Genomic DNA, 20704 nt, shown 5'->3' on the forward strand with positions numbered 1-20704 from the left:
AAGTCCAGTCCTGGCGTCTCTGAGCTCTCCAAAAACTCATCACTTTCCATCTGATACACATCCTCGACCATGATTTACATATGCAAATGCAGCACCGCCCCTTCTCCTTCTGCTCTCGGCACGTTCCCTCCAAGCGGTTCCCAGACCTTCTCTTTCTCTTGGCCTTCAGCAAAAATGGTTGTGCCTTGTGGTTTTCCTTGAAAACCTCCTTTTCCAGTCTTTTCTTTATCTGCTCTTTCACTAACAGCAGTGCCCCTACTATCAGAGCCTTCAGCTGCTTCAATCTGTCTCCGCTCGTTATGAGCTGCACCTGGTTGTGCCTATGCTGATCCGTGAACAACCTCTGAAAAGAACTCCTCTTCTGTAAAGGGCAGTCCTTAAAAACATGCCCCTCACCTCCACACAAATTACATTTCATCTCTTTGCATTCAGATGTGAAATGGCCCACTCCTTCACATCTTCTACACACAAGCTCTCTGCAGTCCACTACATTATGCCCTTCCTTCCTGTACCGCCTGCACACCAAGGGCTGTCCATATTAGCACAAATACCCTCGATTGGGTCCCATCTCAAAGGTCGCAGGTGGATGTAATAGGCCATCAGGGGCTGACCCATTTGACCTGAAGCGCACCTTAAAACGCCTCTTCCCGGTCCAAAAACCCCTTTTATCCATAACCTTCACCCCTATGCCCTGAATGTCCACAAATATCTTCAAAAAGCAGACAATGTCCCCCTCAGGCACATAGGTGTTAAACATTGCCTGACTAAGGACTGTCAGCGTCCTTAGTTCCCGAGCAAACGGGTTCAACATAATAATCCACAAAAGGCTTTTTGTCCTTTCTGCAATTAGCAACTTCCCAAACTCCTCTAACTAGGTTCTCCGAAATAAGAAAAACATCAAAGCATTTCTTACTGGGGAAGTCTTGAATGCAGTAAACGTGCTCGGGTTCAAGGTGCAAAGCATTGCTGATCACTTCTTCAAATTCGTCCCTCGAAGCAAGTTCTGTCCTCTCTCCAAAAGCTCGCAGCACAAAGCGCACGGCGTGTCTCACTCTTCCTTCTCTTGATGTTGATCCTCTCTCCATTGTAGTAGCAAAATGGCCGGAAAAATCTGACACAGAAAAAAACTTTCGAGTAGTCCTCGAAAACCGGCAATCCCTCTTCCTCTTTCCTCTGGCCAAGAAACAAGCTGCACATGCTTAATCTCGGCCAAAAGGCGGGGGCCCTGCTCTTTGATCTTCTGGCAATGGTCCGACAATGACCGCAGCCACAGGGGCGGCCAGCCTCCTTAGCTTAGGCCCCTCCCACCGGCAGCAGCCGTGCTGAGTGAGCTGCAAGAGAGCAGACAGTCAGCACCTGTGGGCAGAGGCAAGGGGCAGCTCTCCCTCTCGGGAGGGACACACGGACGGACACCTACACACACCTACCTGCCTGCCTGCCTTCCCAAAAGAAAAAAAGTTGAATAGAAGTTTTTTGGAGGGAAAACGCATGGGAGCCGAAAAGGGGGCTGGCCTGCTTGCCGAGAAAGTCGAGACACGGGGAAGGCGACAGAGATGGGGAGGGGGAGAGAGAGACGGAGACACACAGATGGACGAGAGACGAGACCGGAAAAGAAGGAGCTCCAGTACACCTCGCTTTCAATGCCGAGAGAAGGTAGTGCACCGTTCCCGAAAGCCCTGCAATACTTGGCTGATGTGTGGAGAGGACGGAGCAAGCTCCTGATCCAGCTCCCTGTTCTAAAAATCCATTTAATATGTGATCCCCTTATGGGGGACGTATCGGATATTAAACTGATAAGAACAGATTTTTTCTTTATTACAAAAAGCATCATACTAAATATAATCACAACAACAAAAGCATTCCATAACAAAAAAACTCCTATAAGGGAACTGAAAAACAAACTTCAAAATACTCATTACCATAACCCCACCCCATATTCAAATTAATTCATATTCAAACTCGTCTCCAAAACTTCTAACAAAGGTGTACATTTCTCCCACATGCGCTGTGCAAAGTTACAAAACCAGAAGACATTCTCAACCATCTCAACCGCTTGGCAGTCCACTCGTGGACACCCAGCCTGCCTGGTAAGCTTGTGCTTGTATAAAACGTCTCACATAGGAAGCCTCTTCCAAGCCACCAGCCAGTTCAGGTCCAGCATATCCAACCGCAGGCCTTTGGGTTGGACTCTCCTCCAGGTCTCGGTGGCAACATTCCCAACGATCTTGGCTTCCTCCCGTTCCATCACAGTGTGGTACAGCGCCCTGTGGTTCAACAGAGGCGGGTCTTCCCTGTCAGGTGATGCTTCACCCAGGACACTACATGTCTGTAGTGCCACGGCAAGTCGTCCCCATATGGGATGTCATTCCTCCAGCCGGTAAGATGAGGCATGCTGCTGGAGAGCCAAAACCTTGCAAAAAAACTGAGAGCTGTGCATTACAGGGTTGTCTTAAAGCGGTACACAACCCCGACACATACAGACAGTTAAGCTTGACGGGGATTTTTGGGACACCCCTGCCACCCTTCTCAATTGGGTGGTACATGTCAATGCGCTTAATGTACTCGTACTTTTTATTCCATAAAGAAACAAAAGTTACTCTAACAAGGCATCTGTTGTAACTATCTTCATCTAGGGTATAATTAGGACTTCTCTTCCCATTTACCAATCTTCATGGCAGCAATATACGCGTCTCTGACCTCCAACTCCTTATGCCCATATACGTATAATTTGGTGACCTTTCTAGAGGTACCCTCGCTCTCAAGACTAACCCCCGGAAAAGCCCTTAAAACCGTTTTAAGCCCACCGGCATGATTCGGAAACTTTACGTTTCCATCCATCCATTCACACCTTTTCAAGAAGTTAGATGTTTCAAGCCTCTTCATTATTCTGGCTTCTTTTCTGCTTACTCCGGCCGCAAAGGCCTCCCTAGCCATGCCCGCATTGCTTCACCATTTTTTCTCAATGTCCGACGGGAGAATCTTTTTGGAGCCGATTTCTGCATGCGACTTCCCGTACAACTGGAAACACTGAACCTCTCTCCCTACATTCACACAATTGTACTGAATGTCCCTCTTTATCTCCTGCTCCTCGAAACCAGCGAGCCATAGAACCTTGTTGTACCTCTCGTCCCATTTACAAAGCTCTACAAAATCCCGGGGAAGATCTGAGTCCAGCCAAAGGCCCTCCTCCCCTTGTCCTGGGATTACACCACCCTCCGAAACCTGAGCAAGTACAGCGCCACTTCCCTCATGAGTGCCTTCAGTGTCAGGGACATACGATGTTCCAAAGGACTCTGAGGAGCCGCTGCCATCTAACTCCCCTTGCTCCTCTTCCCCGACCTCTCCCTCTTATCCCTCCACTAAGCATAAAAAGGGGGCTGGAGCCTCAGACGCTTGCATATCACCCTGTGGCGGTTCCTCCAGATCTCTGCCCGCCCTTTTCACAAATAGCTCTTCAGGTTCAGCTGACTTCCTTTTAACTGTTTTTTTGGAGGTCGAAGCACCGTCTTCCTCCTCCTCATCCATTTTATCCCCCCAGCTCTTCTGCGGAGTCACATTCACCACCTTCTCCGCCATTAATTTAAAAAAGTCCAGCTCAGGTGTGTCAATTTCCTCTCCTGATTGACCCATTTCCATCTCCTCATTCACTGTCTGCCTGCCTTCGGCCCCTGAGATCGCAGCCAAAAGGCTGAGAATTTTTTTATTACAATAATGCAAAAAATCCATAATTCTCAAAAACTTAAAGAACAAAAAACCCAAAAACATTACACCGCTAAATTAACATTCGTCTTCTCAAAATCACCTACTTAGCAAAACACAATCCCACCCCCATCACAACTTCCCCTTCATGCAAACAAAAAATTGTTCAATACCCACATTATACAAATACAAAAGCATATCTGCAGATTATCCCTTCCTTCCAAATACATCAAATACAACTCAAATTCTTTCCCACTATCAACAGAACCATCACACAATCTCAAATGTCGTAACATCAATACTCAGCACAAGTTATTCAAAACAAACCAAAATAATTCAACTAAAATCCCACAAAACATCTTATTTACACTTACCCCACCCATTAATCCAACCAAACCCCACAAAAAAGCCCCAAATCCACCAATTCATCCTATTTACATTTACTACCCCTTATGCAAAACCACCCCCAGTATATCCCCTTATAACAAAATCAATCTGCTACATCAAATAAACTCCCCCCTTACAAAATCAAACTTTCAAAATTGAAACCATTACACAGCAAAAGCAATATCTCAACACACCCTTATTCAAGGCAACATCCCTCATCAATTTTATACAGTTAAACTTCCCCACTGCTTTCCTCTTCAATCTCTTCCTCTGGTATGTTCCCCACACCCTTTTTCTTTTTCCATCCTTTCTTTTCATGGCCCCTCCTTTTCTGCCACACATTGTCGCATCCTGTTACATAAAAGTTCTGAAAGCTCTCGTGCTCGGTCTTCCAAATCATCCTTAACCAACACTTGATCTACAATACCATTCTTCCATTTGAACCCAATACCTACGCCACTAAATGGCCCATAAATATAATTCAAAATAGATCCTTCGGAAATCTAAACTTCTTGTTTGGCGTACAACGACCATACTCAATCTCTGGCGGAAAAGGCACAGAAAAGCGCCTGCCCACCTTAGTCACAGTTTCGTAACTTAAAAAGAAAACTTCTGGCTCTCTCCATATATAAGATTTTTAACTCATTCTTAAGTTTACGGATTTCCTCCTTATCTAGCCTCGTTCCACTACTCTTCTGTTCATATAAGTCTTCCAATTTACTTTGTAAATTAGAGATTCCTTTCCTCTCTTTTTTTTTTTCCTACATCTGCAGTACCTAATGGTTTCCCTTTTTACCTGCCTCTTAACATCCTCCCACCAATCTACAGTGTTATCATATAAGGCCCTCCTCGCTTCCCACTTTTTCCAACAGGAGGCAATCAAGTTTTTATACTCTTCCTCTAAGATTATAGTGTTTAATTTCCAAAACCCAGAACCATAAAGGACCTTATCTCCCTTAAACAACCTTCAACAAATCATGGTCTGAAAACCAGGCCGGGAAAACTGTAGATTAGATAGTCTCCAAACTTTGTGAAAGAAAAACGTAATCAAGCCTTTTTTCCCCACTCCTTGGCTATTACTCCAAGTCGGTCTTTTACTCCTTCCACCATCATGTGCTACACTATCTACTAGATCATAATTTGAAAACGGGGAAGAAATTTTCCTTGTTCCTACCGACGTATCAGAAGATAGGTCCTCATTCAGATCTCCACCCAAAATGATCCTCTTATTGGTCATCAATAGTTGCTCCAGTGCTATAAAGAAGTACTTCCTTAGCCTTCTTTGTGCAGGAGCGTATGTTAATTAACTTCAGATTTTCCCTCCCTATCTGTCCATCAACCACTAACACTCGTCCTGGAATGACAAAAGAATTAACCAAATTAAAACATTCATTCCCAATGAATACCCAGACCGGCCGAATGAACTCCACCAGAGCTCCATCTTGAGGCATTCTCCCCCCACATTTTAGAGAGACGCCTACTATCCCCCTCGCCCTTGACGTGAACTTCCTGTAAAAAGTAAAAATCTGACCTCAAAGTCTTTAAAAAATCAAAAACTGCAACTCTTTTGCTATACTTCCTAAGACCCCTTACATTAATAGTACAAATGGACTAACTATCCATTAGGGCTGAGTAGGTTGTCTAAATTGCTATTCCCTTCTACACCCACAAAGGGCCCTGGAGTTAAACACTCTACAGAGCTGACCAGGCCAACGTTCATAAAGGAAGGAATGGACAAAATCTCTGGAGAGCCTGTCTCCAGGCTTGTTTCCTTGACTATCTGGCCGGAAAAATCTTCCAGCCTCTCCTCTTCACCTTCCCTCTCCCCTATCCCCTCCTGCACTTTGCCTAACTCCTCCTCCTCCTTCTCCTTCTCCTTCATCTGAGTAACAGCCAGAATCCCCTGTTCACTGAAACTCTGAAGGGATGGTCCCAACTCAAATAACGTAGATATCCCTTCCTTACTCCTTTTCTCCTCATGGGAGTCGAATTCATCACTAGAACCATCCCTTACCTGTTTCGCAGGTTCCCCAATCGATTCATAGAAGCATGCCCTTTGTGCCTTGTTCTTTTTCTTCCTCCTAAGCTCTGTAAGCTTTGAACAACCTGTCGCTATCTTACTGGGCCCTGTTACATCACCCGAAACGACCTCCTCACCACAAACATCCTCACGTTCACTCCCCCTATCACTCAAACAATCCTCACCTTCAATATCCTTACTCGATAGAGCAGATTCTTCTAACCCAAACCCTATAGTTGTACTAGGTCCCTCCTCATCGGAGGTTAACAGGGCACTATACCGATTTGCCTGCACCAAGGAAAGATCTCTCCTCCCTGGACCTTTTCTAAAACCCCCTCCCCGCTTTCTCCGAGTCCCCACTGTCGACCAATCAAAACGGTCAACCCTCCCTTCCTCAGTCACTCGGTTGTCCGCTTCCAGAACTCCAGGTGCCGCCTCTGATGGCGAGACCGTCTGTCCCTCTCCGACTGTCGTGTCTTCAAAGGATCCAACTTTTCTCCCACTGCAGGTTCTTCTGTCTCCTGGGATGCCACAGGCCGCTGCCAGATGTTCGCCGCCTTGTCACCCACATCCTTGCCAGGTAAGTTTTTTCCCCTAACAACGTCTGCAAAACTTCTAGCTCTTTTTGCACGGTCTTTGAATACATGCCTGCAAAGATTACACACTAGGGGGCCAAACTTCCCTTACCTCCTACAGGCTACCTTCTTACATTGACTGAACATGTCCATGCCCGCCACAGTTTCGGCACATTAACTGATGTCCGGGGTAGTACATATAACCACGGTTTGCCCCGATGGAAAAGAAGGCGGGTGGATGCAACAGTCCCCCTTATACCCTGGGGCTTGGCCTCAAACAGACTGCATATGATCTCTTTCACATCCAGGACCCTTTGGCATCAATGATTTTCCTGCATGCCTCTTGCACATCGACAAACCGCCTCAGAAAAGTAACAATGTTCTCCTCTAGCATGTGGGGGTTGTACATATGCACAGTCAATGTGCGCATTTCTCTGGCAAACAGAGGTTCAATATAAAACTTGTCAAGAGGCACCTGCTCTTTTAGACTTTGAGTCTTGGACCAGAATTCATCACAAAGGTTACCAGAATACAGGGTGATATCATACGTGCCCTTCCAGTAAAAGTCTTGCAAGCATAAAACATTTTCCTTTTTGACACCCAAGATCTTGTACAAAATGTCTTTCTCAAAGACACTCCTATACATCCATCCATCCTTCTCGATCTCCTGCTTTCAGCACAAAATGCACCGTAACCTTCATTTGTAACTCACGGGCACCCAGTGGCGCAGGCCGACTCCTCTGGATCCCGGGACCCGTGCAGGTGTTGGCCTCCCTGCAGCCAGAGGCCTGCCGCCGGACCCTGCTCCCCCTCTCTCTTGCCTGCCCGCCTGCCTGCTTTCCTTCCTGCCAGTCCAGGGGGGGTCCCTCCTCTTTGATCTTCTGTCAACGGCCCGACAACGACCGCAGCCGCAGGGGGCGCCAGCTGCCCAGCCTCCTTAGCTTAGGTCCCTCCCACCAGCAGCAGCTGTGCCGAGCCAGCTGCTAGTGAAAGCAGACAGTCAGCACCTGCGGGCAGAGGCAAGGGGCAGCCCTCTCTCTCGGGAGGGATGGGGACACACACGTCTGCCTGCCGAAAAAAAAGAAAGAAAAAGTGGATAGACTAAGTTTTTTTTGGAGGGAAAATGCACAGGAGCCAAAAAGGGGGCCGGCCTGCTTGCCGACAGTGTGGACACGGGAAAGTGCACAGAGGGAACATGGAGACGAGGAGGGGGAGAGAGACGCAGACATACAGATGGACGAGAGATGAGACCGGAGAAGAAGGAGCTCCAGTCCACCTCGCTTGCTTGCTAGCTACGTCTGTCTTTTCACCGCTGAGAGAAGGTAGTGCACCGTTCCGGGAGGCGCTGCAATACCGGGCCGATGCATGGAGAGGACGGAGCAAGCTCCTGATCCACCTCCCTGTTCCAAAAATCCGTTTAATATGTGGTCCCCTGATGGGGGCGTATCGGATATTAAACAGTTAAGAACGGATTTTGTTTTTATTAGAAAACAGTTCTTATAAATAACATATCAACAACTTTACAACAACAAACCACTCCATAACCCCACCCCCTATGCAAAACAACCCCCTCCTTAGACTTTTGCCAGTCTTTGCGCCAGCAAACCCTTTCCCCTTTTAGTAATAGGGATTCCTAACACCTCACAAAATTATTCCACAACATCCACACACTCACCCTTATTTTTTCCATTAACACGAAAACCGATCACCTGGTCTTTGTCCACCATATACTCCACATAGAAGTCTGGGTACTTCTGTTCTATGAAGCGCGATGCCTTCAGCAAACCCCTAGTTTTAGCCCTACAAAGGGGGAATGACATTGTAGGTATACAAAACCCTTCTCTTCTTGGCCTTTTGGCTAAGATCAAGTTCAAGTGGCATCCTCGCAGTTCTTGTCTTTCCTAAGGTCTAGAAGGCGATCGAAGATCCTGAAGAGTGCTTGAGCTGGTATCGCTCTAGGTTGAGCCAAGGGGGTTAAGGCCAAGCACCAGCTGAGCTGGGTGGGATCCGGCAGCAACGTTCTCTCTCTCTGCTCTCTCCTCTCCTCTCCCCCTTTCTCTTCCTCCGCCTCCTTGGCCTCTTGGTTGGGAGTAGGTACTCGTGCCCTGCCGCGGTGCTTGCTTTCTTCCTCGAGACTCGGAAGCGCTATCTGCTCTCTCTCTCTCTCCCTCTCTCTGCCTCCTTGGCCTCTTGGCTGGGAGTAGGTACTCGTGGCCTGCCCGCGGTGCTTGCTTTCTTCTTCGAGACCCGGAAGCACTTTCTGCTCTCCTCTCTCTCTCTCTCCTCCTGCGCCTGCACCTAGCTGGGCTTTGCCCACAAGGACAAAGGCCAGGGCTCCCTCGCTGCTCCTTTAGCAGCCTAAACCCTCCTCTCCACAGGACCTTGCTCTCTCTCTTTTCCCTTTTTCTCCTTTCCAGATGGCAGACAAGAGGACACTGATCCAGTTCCACTGGACCAAGAAAACGGAGTCGATGCCAACTGCGAAATCCTTTATGACCTTCCGGCGAGGGATCCTGCAGTTGGTGGCCGGAGATCTCTCCCTCCAAGACAACAAGGCAGAGAGAGATACATGGAGGCCTACATGGCCACGGACGCCTCATATGAAAAGGCAACGAGACTGATCAGAGAAAAAGGTAAGCACCCCGGTTTCTCCGATTTCAGGCCGGAGCCTATGAGGAAAACGAACCAGAGGACCATCACAGTCCTCACATACAACCCCTACGTACCAACGGAACTGGTAACAGCGTACCTAGGGAGGTATGTAACTGTGGTGGGCAAACCGACAAAGATCAGGGACAGTAGCGGCGTCTGGTACGGCAAACGCCAGTACCAAGTCCTCCTGAAAGAGGACCCAGAGGGCATAGACGGTTTCCAGCACCCCCCGGCCCGCTTCAACATCAGAGCCGACGGGGTACCTTTACTACCCCAGGATGCCGGATTTCTGCAAGAAGTGCAGACATTCCGGCCACAAGGAGAACACGTGTGACATCGTCAGATGTCACAACTGCAACAAAGAAGGGCATCTGGCAAAAACCTGCCGGGCTGCCAAAAAGTGCGACGGATGCGGCGCCGAGGGACACCTACTTTGCCAATGCAAGGTAAGCAAACCTTTGTTTGCGCAGGTGGTGGAAGCCGGCTGGCAGAAACCGGTCTCAAGACCTCCCCCGCAGAGAACCGAAACTGCCGAGGCCACACCCCCAGCCGCACCGGTGCCACAAGATGGCCGCCAGGAAGATGGACAAAATGGCCGACCGGAGGAAGGGCCCTGGATAACTCCCAGCAAGAAGGGAAAGCGAAAGCAGGAGAAGAGAGGCAGGGCGGATCCACCATTGGAAGGCCAAAAGAAAAGAGTGGTAAGGGAGAACCGTCAAGCAGTTCTCCCTGGTAGACGGCTTCAGACGGTACAGCCCTAAAGACACCGGAACGACATGGAAAAACTCCCGGGGAGTGTGCAGCCGCCTGGACTACATCTTCCTGCACACGACCTGCTCTCTGGAGTCGGCAACTGTGTCCCTGGTGTGGTATTCCGACCACGAGCGATTGACGGTGTTGGCTAACACCAGCCTGCCGGCATTCGGTCGTGAGTACTGGAAGCTGAACCGGGAGATACTGGAGGAAGACTACTTCAGGGCACTGTTCCGGAAAGACTACGCGAGCTGGGTCGATCTGAGAGATGACTACAGCTCCGTGGTAGAATGGTGGGAGTCGGTGAAGGACAGGACCCGAACGCTGGCGCAGACGTACTGCAGACGGAAGGCGGCCAGGGAGAGGAAGGAAGCTGCACGACTCCAGAGACAACTAGAGGAGGAGTACAGCTCGGCTAACGGGGGAGGAGCCTTCAATTCAGCCCGGGCACGGGACCTGAAGGAGAGGCTCCGCAAACTGCACACCGAGAAAGCCAAGGCTTTCATGGTAAAGGCACAAAGGGAGCATTATGAAAATAATGAAACCTGTTCCTCCTATTTCTTCAATCAGGTCCGAGGAGCCCAGAAAAAGAGGGTGATCCACAGCCTGAGACGAGGAGATGGAGAGGAAGTGCTGGACTAGAGCGACAAGATAGAAGCGGCCACCGCTTTCTACACGGAGCTCTTTTCAGAAAAGCAGACGGAGGTGGAGGCAGGCGATGCTTTTCTGGAGGGGCTGAAGGCACGAGTACCGGAGGAGGTGAGGGAGGACTTGAAGGGTCCGATCACGACCGAGGAGATGAAGGCGGCGCTCTTGTCCGTGGAGAATGGCAAGGTGCCAGGGCCGGACGGACTCCCAAAGGAATTCTACACCTGCTTCAGGTACACCCTGGCGGCAGATCTGATGGAAGTGGCGCAGTAGATCTTCTGCCGGTGGAAACTCGGAGACACCACGAGGGAGGGCGTCATCTCCCTGCTCTTCAAGGGAGGAGACGCTGCCGACTTCAAAAACTGGAGGCCGATCACGATGCTCTGCGTGGACGTAAAGATCCTGTCCAAGCTCCTGACCGGCAGACTGAGAACCGCTCTCCCCCACATCATCCACAGCGACCAGACGTGTGGGGTGGAAGGGCGATCTGTCAGCTGGAACCTCCAGCTGACCAGAGACGCCATCGCCTGGGCCGAGGACCAGAACGTGCCCATGATGGTGGTCAGCCTGGACCAGGAGAAAGCCTTCGACAGAGTGAACCACAGCTATGTTCAGGGTGCTGGAACGCTTCGGTTTCGGAGAGAGTTTCAGCCGCTGGATTAAGATTCTGTACTCTGACGTGGGCAGCAGAGTGAACGTGAACGGAAACCTGGGGGATTTCATTCCCCAGGAATCCGGAGTACGACAGGGCTGCCCCCTTTCACCCCTTCTCTGTTCTCTTCACAGAGCCCTTAGCAGAGGCGGTGAGACGGGACCTTGTCATCGACGGCCTGGAGATACCGGGAGGTGCGGGGGAAACCCTGAAGATCTCCCAGTAGGCCGACGACACAACGCTGTTCCTGAGGTCGGACAGGGGGTTGAGGAGGGCCCTGCAGGTCATGGAGCAATACTCCAGAGCCTCGGGGTCGAAGCTCAACTGCCAAAAGAGCAAACTGAAGTTCTTCGGGCCCTGGAAGCACAGGACGACGGCGCCGGAGGGTCTCGAACTCTGCGCGGAGCCCCTCAGAATACTGGGGGTTTCCTTCCAGAGCCAGGACAACGAGACAAACAACTGGACCGAGAGGATCGCCAGGGTGAACGCGAAGCTGGGTCTGTGGAAAACGCGGTCGCTGTCCTACACAGGGAACGTGATGGTGTTGAAAGCAGACGTCCTGCCGGCTTTGGTTTACCTGGCGGTTGGTGTACCCGCTGCCGGCCAGACTCAGACGAGTGCTGCAAGGGATGATCTTCGGCTTCGTCTGGGGCGGCAGGTACGAGTGTATCACAAGGAACCGGATGTGTCAGCCGGTCGAGGAAGGGGGTCGAGATGTCCCACATTTCCCCCTGAAACTCGACTGCATCTTCTACTGCAACCTCTGTTGGGCGCTGCAGGAGCCTATCAGCCACAAGTACCAGTACTTTGTCAGGCTGTGGATCTCCATCCCGATGAGGCACTTGGTCCAGTGGCCAAACACTGGGCCCAAAGCAGAGAGGCGACTGGAGTTCTACACCCACGCTGTCAAGTGGAGCAGGAGGTACGAGGCCACGAGACAGCGAGAGCTCTGCACCAACCACAGAGCTCTGTACAAAGAGGTGAGGGGGCATCTGGTCACCAACGAAAGGCTGCGAGTTCCCAGACAAGTCTGGGAAAGAACGCAGCCGAAAGAACTGGACAACGAACTGAAGGACCTCAACTGGATGGCCGTACACAAGAGACTGGCTACCAGAGAGGTCCTCTACAGACACTCGATCTCCAGGAATCCGCATTGCCCCTGGGACACGTGTTTCGTCGAGGAGACTCAGGAGCACGTTTTCTGGAGCTGCCCCTTCGCCAAGGTGGTGTGGGGCAGAATGGACAACATCATGCAACTCCTGGAAACGGGTGCAGTGCTCAGCTACCAGTACATTCTGCTGGGGCTGGCACCTACCGGATTGGACAAGGGGACGCAGTTCCGGATGTGGCTGCTGCTGTCCCTCACAAAAAAAGGCCTGTGGGACGCGAGGAACAATCTCATCTGGCACAACATCAAGTGGGGAGTGAGGGAGCTGGAAGAGAGGATCCTGGCGGACCTCAGGAGGAGGATGAAGGACAACGTTGCCAAATGTGGTTTCCCCATGGCAAAGGAGCGCTGGAAAGGACTATGGACCCTGTACAGGGATTAATGGTTAACAGCAAGTGGTAGGGTTTGGAGGGACTCTCATAATAGCGCAAATCCGCCCACACTTGCAATGATTGTTAACGGACAATCGCTGCCGTTCCGCTGTTTTTACTACATGGAGTGTTAATGAGGGAGATGTTTACTATTGAGATGTTTTTTTCGGAATAAAAACCAGGCCGGGAAAACTGTAGATTAGATAGTCTCCAAACTTTGTGAAAGAAAAACGTAATCAAGCCTTTTTTCCCCACTCCTTGGCTATTACTCCAAGTCGGTCTTTTACTCCTTCCACCATCATGTGCTACACTATCTACTAGATCATAATTTGAAAACGGGGAAGAAATTTTCCTTGTTCCTACCGACGTATCAGAAGATAGGTCCTCATTCAGATCTCCACCCAAAATGATCCTCTTATTGGTCATCAATAGTTGCTCCAGTGCTATAAAGAAGTACTTCCTTAGCCTTCTTTGTGCAGGAGCGTATGTTAATTAACTTCAGATTTTCCCTCCCTATCTGTCCATCAACCACTAACACTCGTCCTGGAATGACAAAAGAATTAACCAAATTAAAACATTCATTCCCAATGAATACCCAGACCGGCCGAATGAACTCCACCAGAGCTCCATCTTGAGGCATTCTCCCCCCACATTTTAGAGAGACGCCTACTATCCCCCTCGCCCTTGACGTGAACTTCCTGTAAAAAGTAAAAATCTGACCTCAAAGTCTTTAAAAAATCAAAAACTGCAACTCTTTTGCTATACTTCCTAAGACCCCTTACATTAATAGTACAAATGGACTAACTATCCATTAGGGCTGAGTAGGTTGTCTAAATTGCTATTCCCTTCTACACCCACAAAGGGCCCTGGAGTTAAACACTCTACAGAGCTGACCAGGCCAACGTTCATAAAGGAAGGAATGGACAAAATCTCTGGAGAGCCTGTCTCCAGGCTTGTTTCCTTGACTATCTGGCCGGAAAAATCTTCCAGCCTCTCCTCTTCACCTTCCCTCTCCCCTATCCCCTCCTGCACTTTGCCTAACTCCTCCTCCTCCTTCTCCTTCTCCTTCATCTGAGTAACAGCCAGAATCCCCTGTTCACTGAAACTCTGAAGGGATGGTCCCAACTCAAATAACGTAGATATCCCTTCCTTACTCCTTTTCTCCTCATGGGAGTCGAATTCATCACTAGAACCATCCCTTACCTGTTTCGCAGGTTCCCCAATCGATTCATAGAAGCATGCCCTTTGTGCCTTGTTCTTTTTCTTCCTCCTAAGCTCTGTAAGCTTTGAACAACCTGTCGCTATCTTACTGGGCCCTGTTACATCACCCGAAACGACCTCCTCACCACAAACATCCTCACGTTCACTCCCCCTATCACTCAAACAATCCTCACCTTCAATATCCTTACTCGATAGAGCAGATTCTTCTAACCCAAACCCTATAGTTGTACTAGGTCCCTCCTCATCGGAGGTTAACAGGGCACTATACCGATTTGCCTGCACCAAGGAAAGATCTCTCCTCCCTGGACCTTTTCTAAAACCCCCTCCCCGCTTTCTCCGAGTCCCCACTGTCGACCAATCAAAACGGTCAACCCTCCCTTCCTCAGTCACTCGGTTGTCCGCTTCCAGAACTCCAGGTGCCGCCTCTGATGGCGAGACCGTCTGTCCCTCTCCGACTGTCGTGTCTTCAAAGGATCCAACTTTTCTCCCACTGCAGGTTCTTCTGTCTCCTGGGATGCCACAGGCCGCTGCCAGATGTTCGCCGCCTTGTCACCCACATCCTTGCCAGGTAAGTTTTTTCCCCTAACAACGTCTGCAAAACTTCTAGCTCTTTTTGCACGGTCTTTGAATACATGCCTGCAAAGATTACACACTAGGGGGCCAAACTTCCCTTACCTCCTACAGGCTACCTTCTTACATTGACTGAACATGTCCATGCCCGCCACAGTTTCGGCACATTAACTGATGTCCGGGGTAGTACATATAACCACGGTTTGCCCCGATGGAAAAGAAGGCGGGTGGATGCAACAGTCCCCCTTATACCCTGGGGCTTGGCCTCAAACAGACTGCATATGATCTCTTTCACATCCAGGACCCTTTGGCATCAATGATTTTCCTGCATGCCTCTTGCACATCGACAAACCGCCTCAGAAAAGTAACAATGTTCTCCTCTAGCATGTGGGGGTTGTACATATGCACAGTCAATGTGCGCATTTCTCTGGCAAACAGAGGTTCAATATAAAACTTGTCAAGAGGCACCTGCTCTTTTAGACTTTGAGTCTTGGACCAGAATTCATCACAAAGGTTACCAGAATACAGGGTGATATCATACGTGCCCTTCCAGTAAAAGTCTTGCAAGCATAAAACATTTTCCTTTTTGACACCCAAGATCTTGTACAAAATGTCTTTCTCAAAGACACTCCTATACATCCATCCATCCTTCTCGATCTCCTGCTTTCAGCACAAAATGCACCGTAACCTTCATTTGTAACTCACGGGCACCCAGTGGCGCAGGCCGACTCCTCTGGATCCCGGGACCCGTGCAGGTGTTGGCCTCCCTGCAGCCAGAGGCCTGCCGCCGGACCCTGCTCCCCCTCTCTCTTGCCTGCCCGCCTGCCTGCTTTCCTTCCTGCCAGTCCAGGGGGGGTCCCTCCTCTTTGATCTTCTGTCAACGGCCCGACAACGACCGCAGCCGCAGGGGGCGCCAGCTGCCCAGCCTCCTTAGCTTAGGTCCCTCCCACCAGCAGCAGCTGTGCCGAGCCAGCTGCTAGTGAAAGCAGACAGTCAGCACCTGCGGGCAGAGGCAAGGGGCAGCCCTCTCTCTCGGGAGGGATGGGGACACACACGTCTGCCTGCCGAAAAAAAAGAAAGAAAAAGTGGATAGACTAAGTTTTTTTTGGAGGGAAAATGCACAGGAGCCAAAAAGGGGGCCGGCCTGCTTGCCGACAGTGTGGACACGGGAAAGTGCACAGAGGGAACATGGAGACGAGGAGGGGGAGAGAGACGCAGACATACAGATGGACGAGAGATGAGACCGGAGAAGAAGGAGCTCCAGTCCACCTCGCTTGCTTGCTAGCTACGTCTGTCTTTTCACCGCTGAGAGAAGGTAGTGCACCGTTCCGGGAGGCGCTGCAATACCGGGCCGATGCATGGAGAGGACGGAGCAAGCTCCTGATCCACCTCCCTGTTCCAAAAATCCGTTTAATATGTGGTCCCCTGATGGGGGCGTATCGGATATTAAACAGTTAAGAACGGATTTTGTTTTTATTAGAAAACAGTTCTTATAAATAACATATCAACAACTTTACAACAACAAACCACTCCATAACCCCACCCCCTATGCAAAACAACCCCCCTCCTTAGACTTTTGCCAGTCTTTGCGCCAGCAAACCCTTTCCCCTTTTAGTAATAGGGATTCCTAACACCTCACAAAATTATTCCACAACATCCACACACTCACCCTTATTTTTTCCATTAACACGAAAACCGATCACCTGGTCTTTGTCCACCATATACTCCACATAGAAGTCTGGGTACTTCTGTTCTATGAAGCGCGATGCCTTCAGCAAACCCCTAGTTTTAGCCCTACAAAGGGGGAATGACATTGTAGGTATACAAAACCCTTCTCTTCTTGGCCTTTTGGCTAAGATCAAGTTCAAGTGGCATCCTCGCAGTTCTTGTCTTTCCTAAGGTCTAGAAGGCGATCGAAGATCCTGAAGAGTGCTTGAGCTGGTATCGCTCTAGGTTGAGCCAAGGGGGTTAAGGCCAAGCACCAGCTGAGCTGGGTGGGATCCGGCAGCAACGTTCTCTCTCTCTGCTCTCTCCTCTCCTCTCCCCCTTTCTCTTCCTCCGCCTCCTTGGCCTCTTGGTTGGGAGTAGGTACTCGTGCCCTGCCGCGGTGCTTGCTTTCTTCCTCGAGACTCGGAAGCGCTATCTGCTCTCTCTCTCTCTCCCTCTCTCTGCCTCCTTGGCCTCTTGGCTGGGAGTAGGTACTCGTGGCCTGCCCGCGGTGCTTGCTTTCTTCTTCGAGACCCGGAAGCACTTTCTGCTCTCCTCTCTCTCTCTCTCCTCCTGCGCCTGCACCTAGCTGGGCTTTGCCCACAAGGACAAAGGCCAGGGCTCCCTCGCTGCTCCTTTAGCAGCCTAAACCCTCCTCTCCACAGGACCTTGCTCTCTCTCTTTTCCCTTTTTCTCCTTTCCAGATGGCAGACAAGAGGACACTGATCCAGTTCCACTGGACCAAGAAAACGGAGTCGATGCCAACTGCGAAATCCTTTATGACCTTCCGGCGAGGGATCCTGCAGTTGGTGGCCGGAGATCTCTCCCTCCAAGACAACAAGGCAGAGAGAGATACATGGAGGCCTACATGGCCACGGACGCCTCATATGAAAAGGCAACGAGACTGATCAGAGAAAAAGGTAAGCACCCCGGTTTCTCCGATTTCAGGCCGGAGCCTATGAGGAAAACGAACCAGAGGACCATCACAGTCCTCACATACAACCCCTACGTACCAACGGAACTGGTAACAGCGTACCTAGGGAGGTATGTAACTGTGGTGGGCAAACCGACAAAGATCAGGGACAGTAGCGGCGTCTGGTACGGCAAACGCCAGTACCAAGTCCTCCTGAAAGAGGACCCAGAGGGCATAGACGGTTTCCAGCACCCCCCGGCCCGCTTCAACATCAGAGCCGACGGGGTACCTTTACTACCCCAGGATGCCGGATTTCTGCAAGAAGTGCAGACATTCCGGCCACAAGGAGAACACGTGTGACATCGTCAGATGTCACAACTGCAACAAAGAAGGGCATCTGGCAAAAACCTGCCGGGCTGCCAAAAAGTGCGACGGATGCGGCGCCGAGGGACACCTACTTTGCCAATGCAAGGTAAGCAAACCTTTGTTTGCGCAGGTGGTGGAAGCCGGCTGGCAGAAACCGGTCTCAAGACCTCCCCCGCAGAGAACCGAAACTGCCGAGGCCACACCCCCAGCCGCACCGGTGCCACAAGATGGCCGCCAGGAAGATGGACAAAATGGCCGACCGGAGGAAGGGCCCTGGATAACTCCCAGCAAGAAGGGAAAGCGAAAGCAGGAGAAGAGAGGCAGGGCGGATCCACCATTGGAAGGCCAAAAGAAAAGAGTGGTAAGGGAGAACCGTCAAGCAGTTCTCCCTGGTAGACGGCTTCAGACGGTACAGCCCTAAAGACACCGGAACGACATGGAAAAACTCCCGGGGAGTGTGCAGCCGCCTGGACTACATCTTCCTGCACACGACCTGCTCTCTGGAGTCGGCAACTGTGTCCCTGGTGTGGTATTCCGACCACGAGCGATTGACGGTGTTGGCTAACACCAGCCTGCCGGCATTCGGTCGTGAGTACTGGAAGCTGAACCGGGAGATACTGGAGGAAGACTACTTCAGGGCACTGTTCCGGAAAGACTACGCGAGCTGGGTCGATCTGAGAGATGACTACAGCTCCGTGGTAGAATGGTGGGAGTCGGTGAAGGACAGGACCCGAACGCTGGCGCAGACGTACTGCAGACGGAAGGCGGCCAGGGAGAGGAAGGAAGCTGCACGACTCCAGAGACAACTAGAGGAGGAGTACAGCTCGGCTAACGGGGGAGGAGCCTTCAATTCAGCCCGGGCACGGGACCTGAAGGAGAGGCTCCGCAAACTGCACACCGAGAAAGCCAAGGCTTTCATGGTAAAGGCACAAAGGGAGCATTATGAAAATAATGAAACCTGTTCCTCCTATTTCTTCAATCAGGTCCGAGGAGCCCAGAAAAAGAGGGTGATCCACAGCCTGAGACGAGGAGATGGAGAGGAAGTGCTGGACTAGAGCGACAAGATAGAAGCGGCCACCGCTTTCTACACGGAGCTCTTTTCAGAAAAGCAGACGGAGGTGGAGGCAGGCGATGCTTTTCTGGAGGGGCTGAAGGCACGAGTACCGGAGGAGGTGAGGGAGGACTTGAAGGGTCCGATCACGACCGAGGAGATGAAGGCGGCGCTCTTGTCCGTGGAGAATGGCAAGGTGCCAGGGCCGGACGGACTCCCAAAGGAATTCTACACCTGCTTCAGGTACACCCTGGCGGCAGATCTGATGGAAGTGGCGCAGTAGATCTTCTGCCGGTGGAAACTCGGAGACACCACGAGGGAGGGCGTCATCTCCCTGCTCTTCAAGGGAGGAGACGCTGCCGACTTCAAAAACTGGAGGCCGATCACGATGCTCTGCGTGGACGTAAAGATCCTGTCCAAGCTCCTGACCGGCAGACTGAGAACCGCTCTCCCCCACATCATCCACAGCGACCAGACGTGTGGGGTGGAAGGGCGATCTGTCAGCTGGAACCTCCAGCTGACCAGAGACGCCATCGCCTGGGCCGAGGACCAGAACGTGCCCATGATGGTGGTCAGCCTGGACCAGGAGAAAGCCTTCGACAGAGTGAACCACAGCTATGTTCAGGGTGCTGGAACGCTTCGGTTTCGGAGAGAGTTTCAGCCGCTGGATTAAGATTCTGTACTCTGACGTGGGCAGCAGAGTGAACGTGAACGGAAACCTGGGGGATTTCATTCCCCAGGAATCCGGAGTACGACAGGGCTGCCCCCTTTCACCCCTTCTCTGTTCTCTTCACAGAGCCCTTAGCAGAGGCGGTGAGACGGGACCTTGTCATCGACGGCCTGGAGATACCGGGAGGTGCGGGGGAAACCCTGAAGATCTCCCAGTAGGCCGACGACACAACGCTGTTCCTGAGGTCGGACAGGGGGTTGAGGAGGGCCCTGCAGGTCATGGAGCAATACTCCAGAGCCTCGGGGTCGAAGCTCAACTGCCAAAAGAGCAAACTGAAGTTCTTCGGGCCCTGGAAGCACAGGACGACGGCGCCGGAGGGTCTCGAACTCTGCGCGGAGCCCCTCAGAATACTGGGGGTTTCCTTCCAGAGCCAGGACAACGAGACAAACAACTGGACCGAGAGGATCGCCAGGGTGAACGCGAAGCTGGGTCTGTGGAAAACGCGGTCGCTGTCCTACACAGGGAACGTGATGGTGTTGAAAGCAGACGTCCTGCCGGCTTTGGTTTACCTGGCGGTTGGTGTACCCGCTGCCGGCCAGACTCAGACGAGTGCTGCAAGGGATGATCTTCGGCTTCGTCTGGGGCGGCAGGTACGAGTGTATCACAAGGAACCGGATGTGTCAGCCGGTCGAGGAAGGGGGTCGAGATGTCCCACATTTCCCCCTGAAACTCGACTGCATCTTCTACTGCAACCTCTGTTGGGCGCTGCAGGAGCCTATCAGCCACAAGTACCAGTACTTTGTCAGGCTGTGGATCTCCATCCCGATGAGGCACTTGGTCCAGTGGCCAAACACTGGGCCCAAAGCAGAGAGGCGACTGGAGTTCTACACCCACGCTGTCAAGTGGAGCAGGAGGTACGAGGCCACGAGACAGCGAGAGCTCTGCACCAACCACAGAGCTCTGTACAAAGAGGTGAGGGGGCATCTGGTCACCAACGAAAGGCTGCGAGTTCCCAGACAAGTCTGGGAAAGAACGCAGCCGAAAGAACTGGACAACGAACTGAAGGACCTCAACTGGATGGCCGTACACAAGAGACTGGCTACCAGAGAGGTCCTCTACAGACACTCGATCTCCAGGAATCCGCATTGCCCCTGGGACACGTGTTTCGTCGAGGAGACTCAGGAGCACGTTTTCTGGAGCTGCCCCTTCGCCAAGGTGGTGTGGGGCAGAATGGACAACATCATGCAACTCCTGGAAACGGGTGCAGTGCTCAGCTACCAG

General features: G+C 51.4%; 1 long non-coding RNA gene, 2 other non-coding genes and 1 pseudogene across 16 annotated transcripts in view; all 4 read right to left on the reverse strand.

Moving 5' to 3' along the window:
• LOC148647685 (uncharacterized) overlaps positions 1 to 20704 on the reverse strand; it is a 663201-nt gene that overhangs the window by 396059 nt on the left and 246438 nt on the right. The window lies entirely within an intron of this gene.
• LOC148647694 (U2 spliceosomal RNA) lies at positions 1652 to 1828 on the reverse strand (annotated as a pseudogene).
• On the reverse strand, positions 8002 to 8189 carry LOC148647695 (U2 spliceosomal RNA). The gene has a single exon (XR_015927173.1). It is a non-coding gene; the product is annotated as a U2 spliceosomal RNA (small nuclear RNA).
• LOC148647696 (U2 spliceosomal RNA) lies at positions 16030 to 16217 on the reverse strand. Its single transcript, XR_015927174.1, has one exon. It is a non-coding gene; the product is annotated as a U2 spliceosomal RNA (small nuclear RNA).

The sequence above is a fragment of the Lepisosteus platostomus genome, chromosome 15 (genome assembly GCF_059453375.1).
Source record: "Lepisosteus platostomus isolate fLepPlt1 chromosome 15, fLepPlt1.hap1, whole genome shotgun sequence".
Lineage (NCBI taxonomy): Eukaryota > Metazoa > Chordata > Actinopteri > Semionotiformes > Lepisosteidae > Lepisosteus > Lepisosteus platostomus.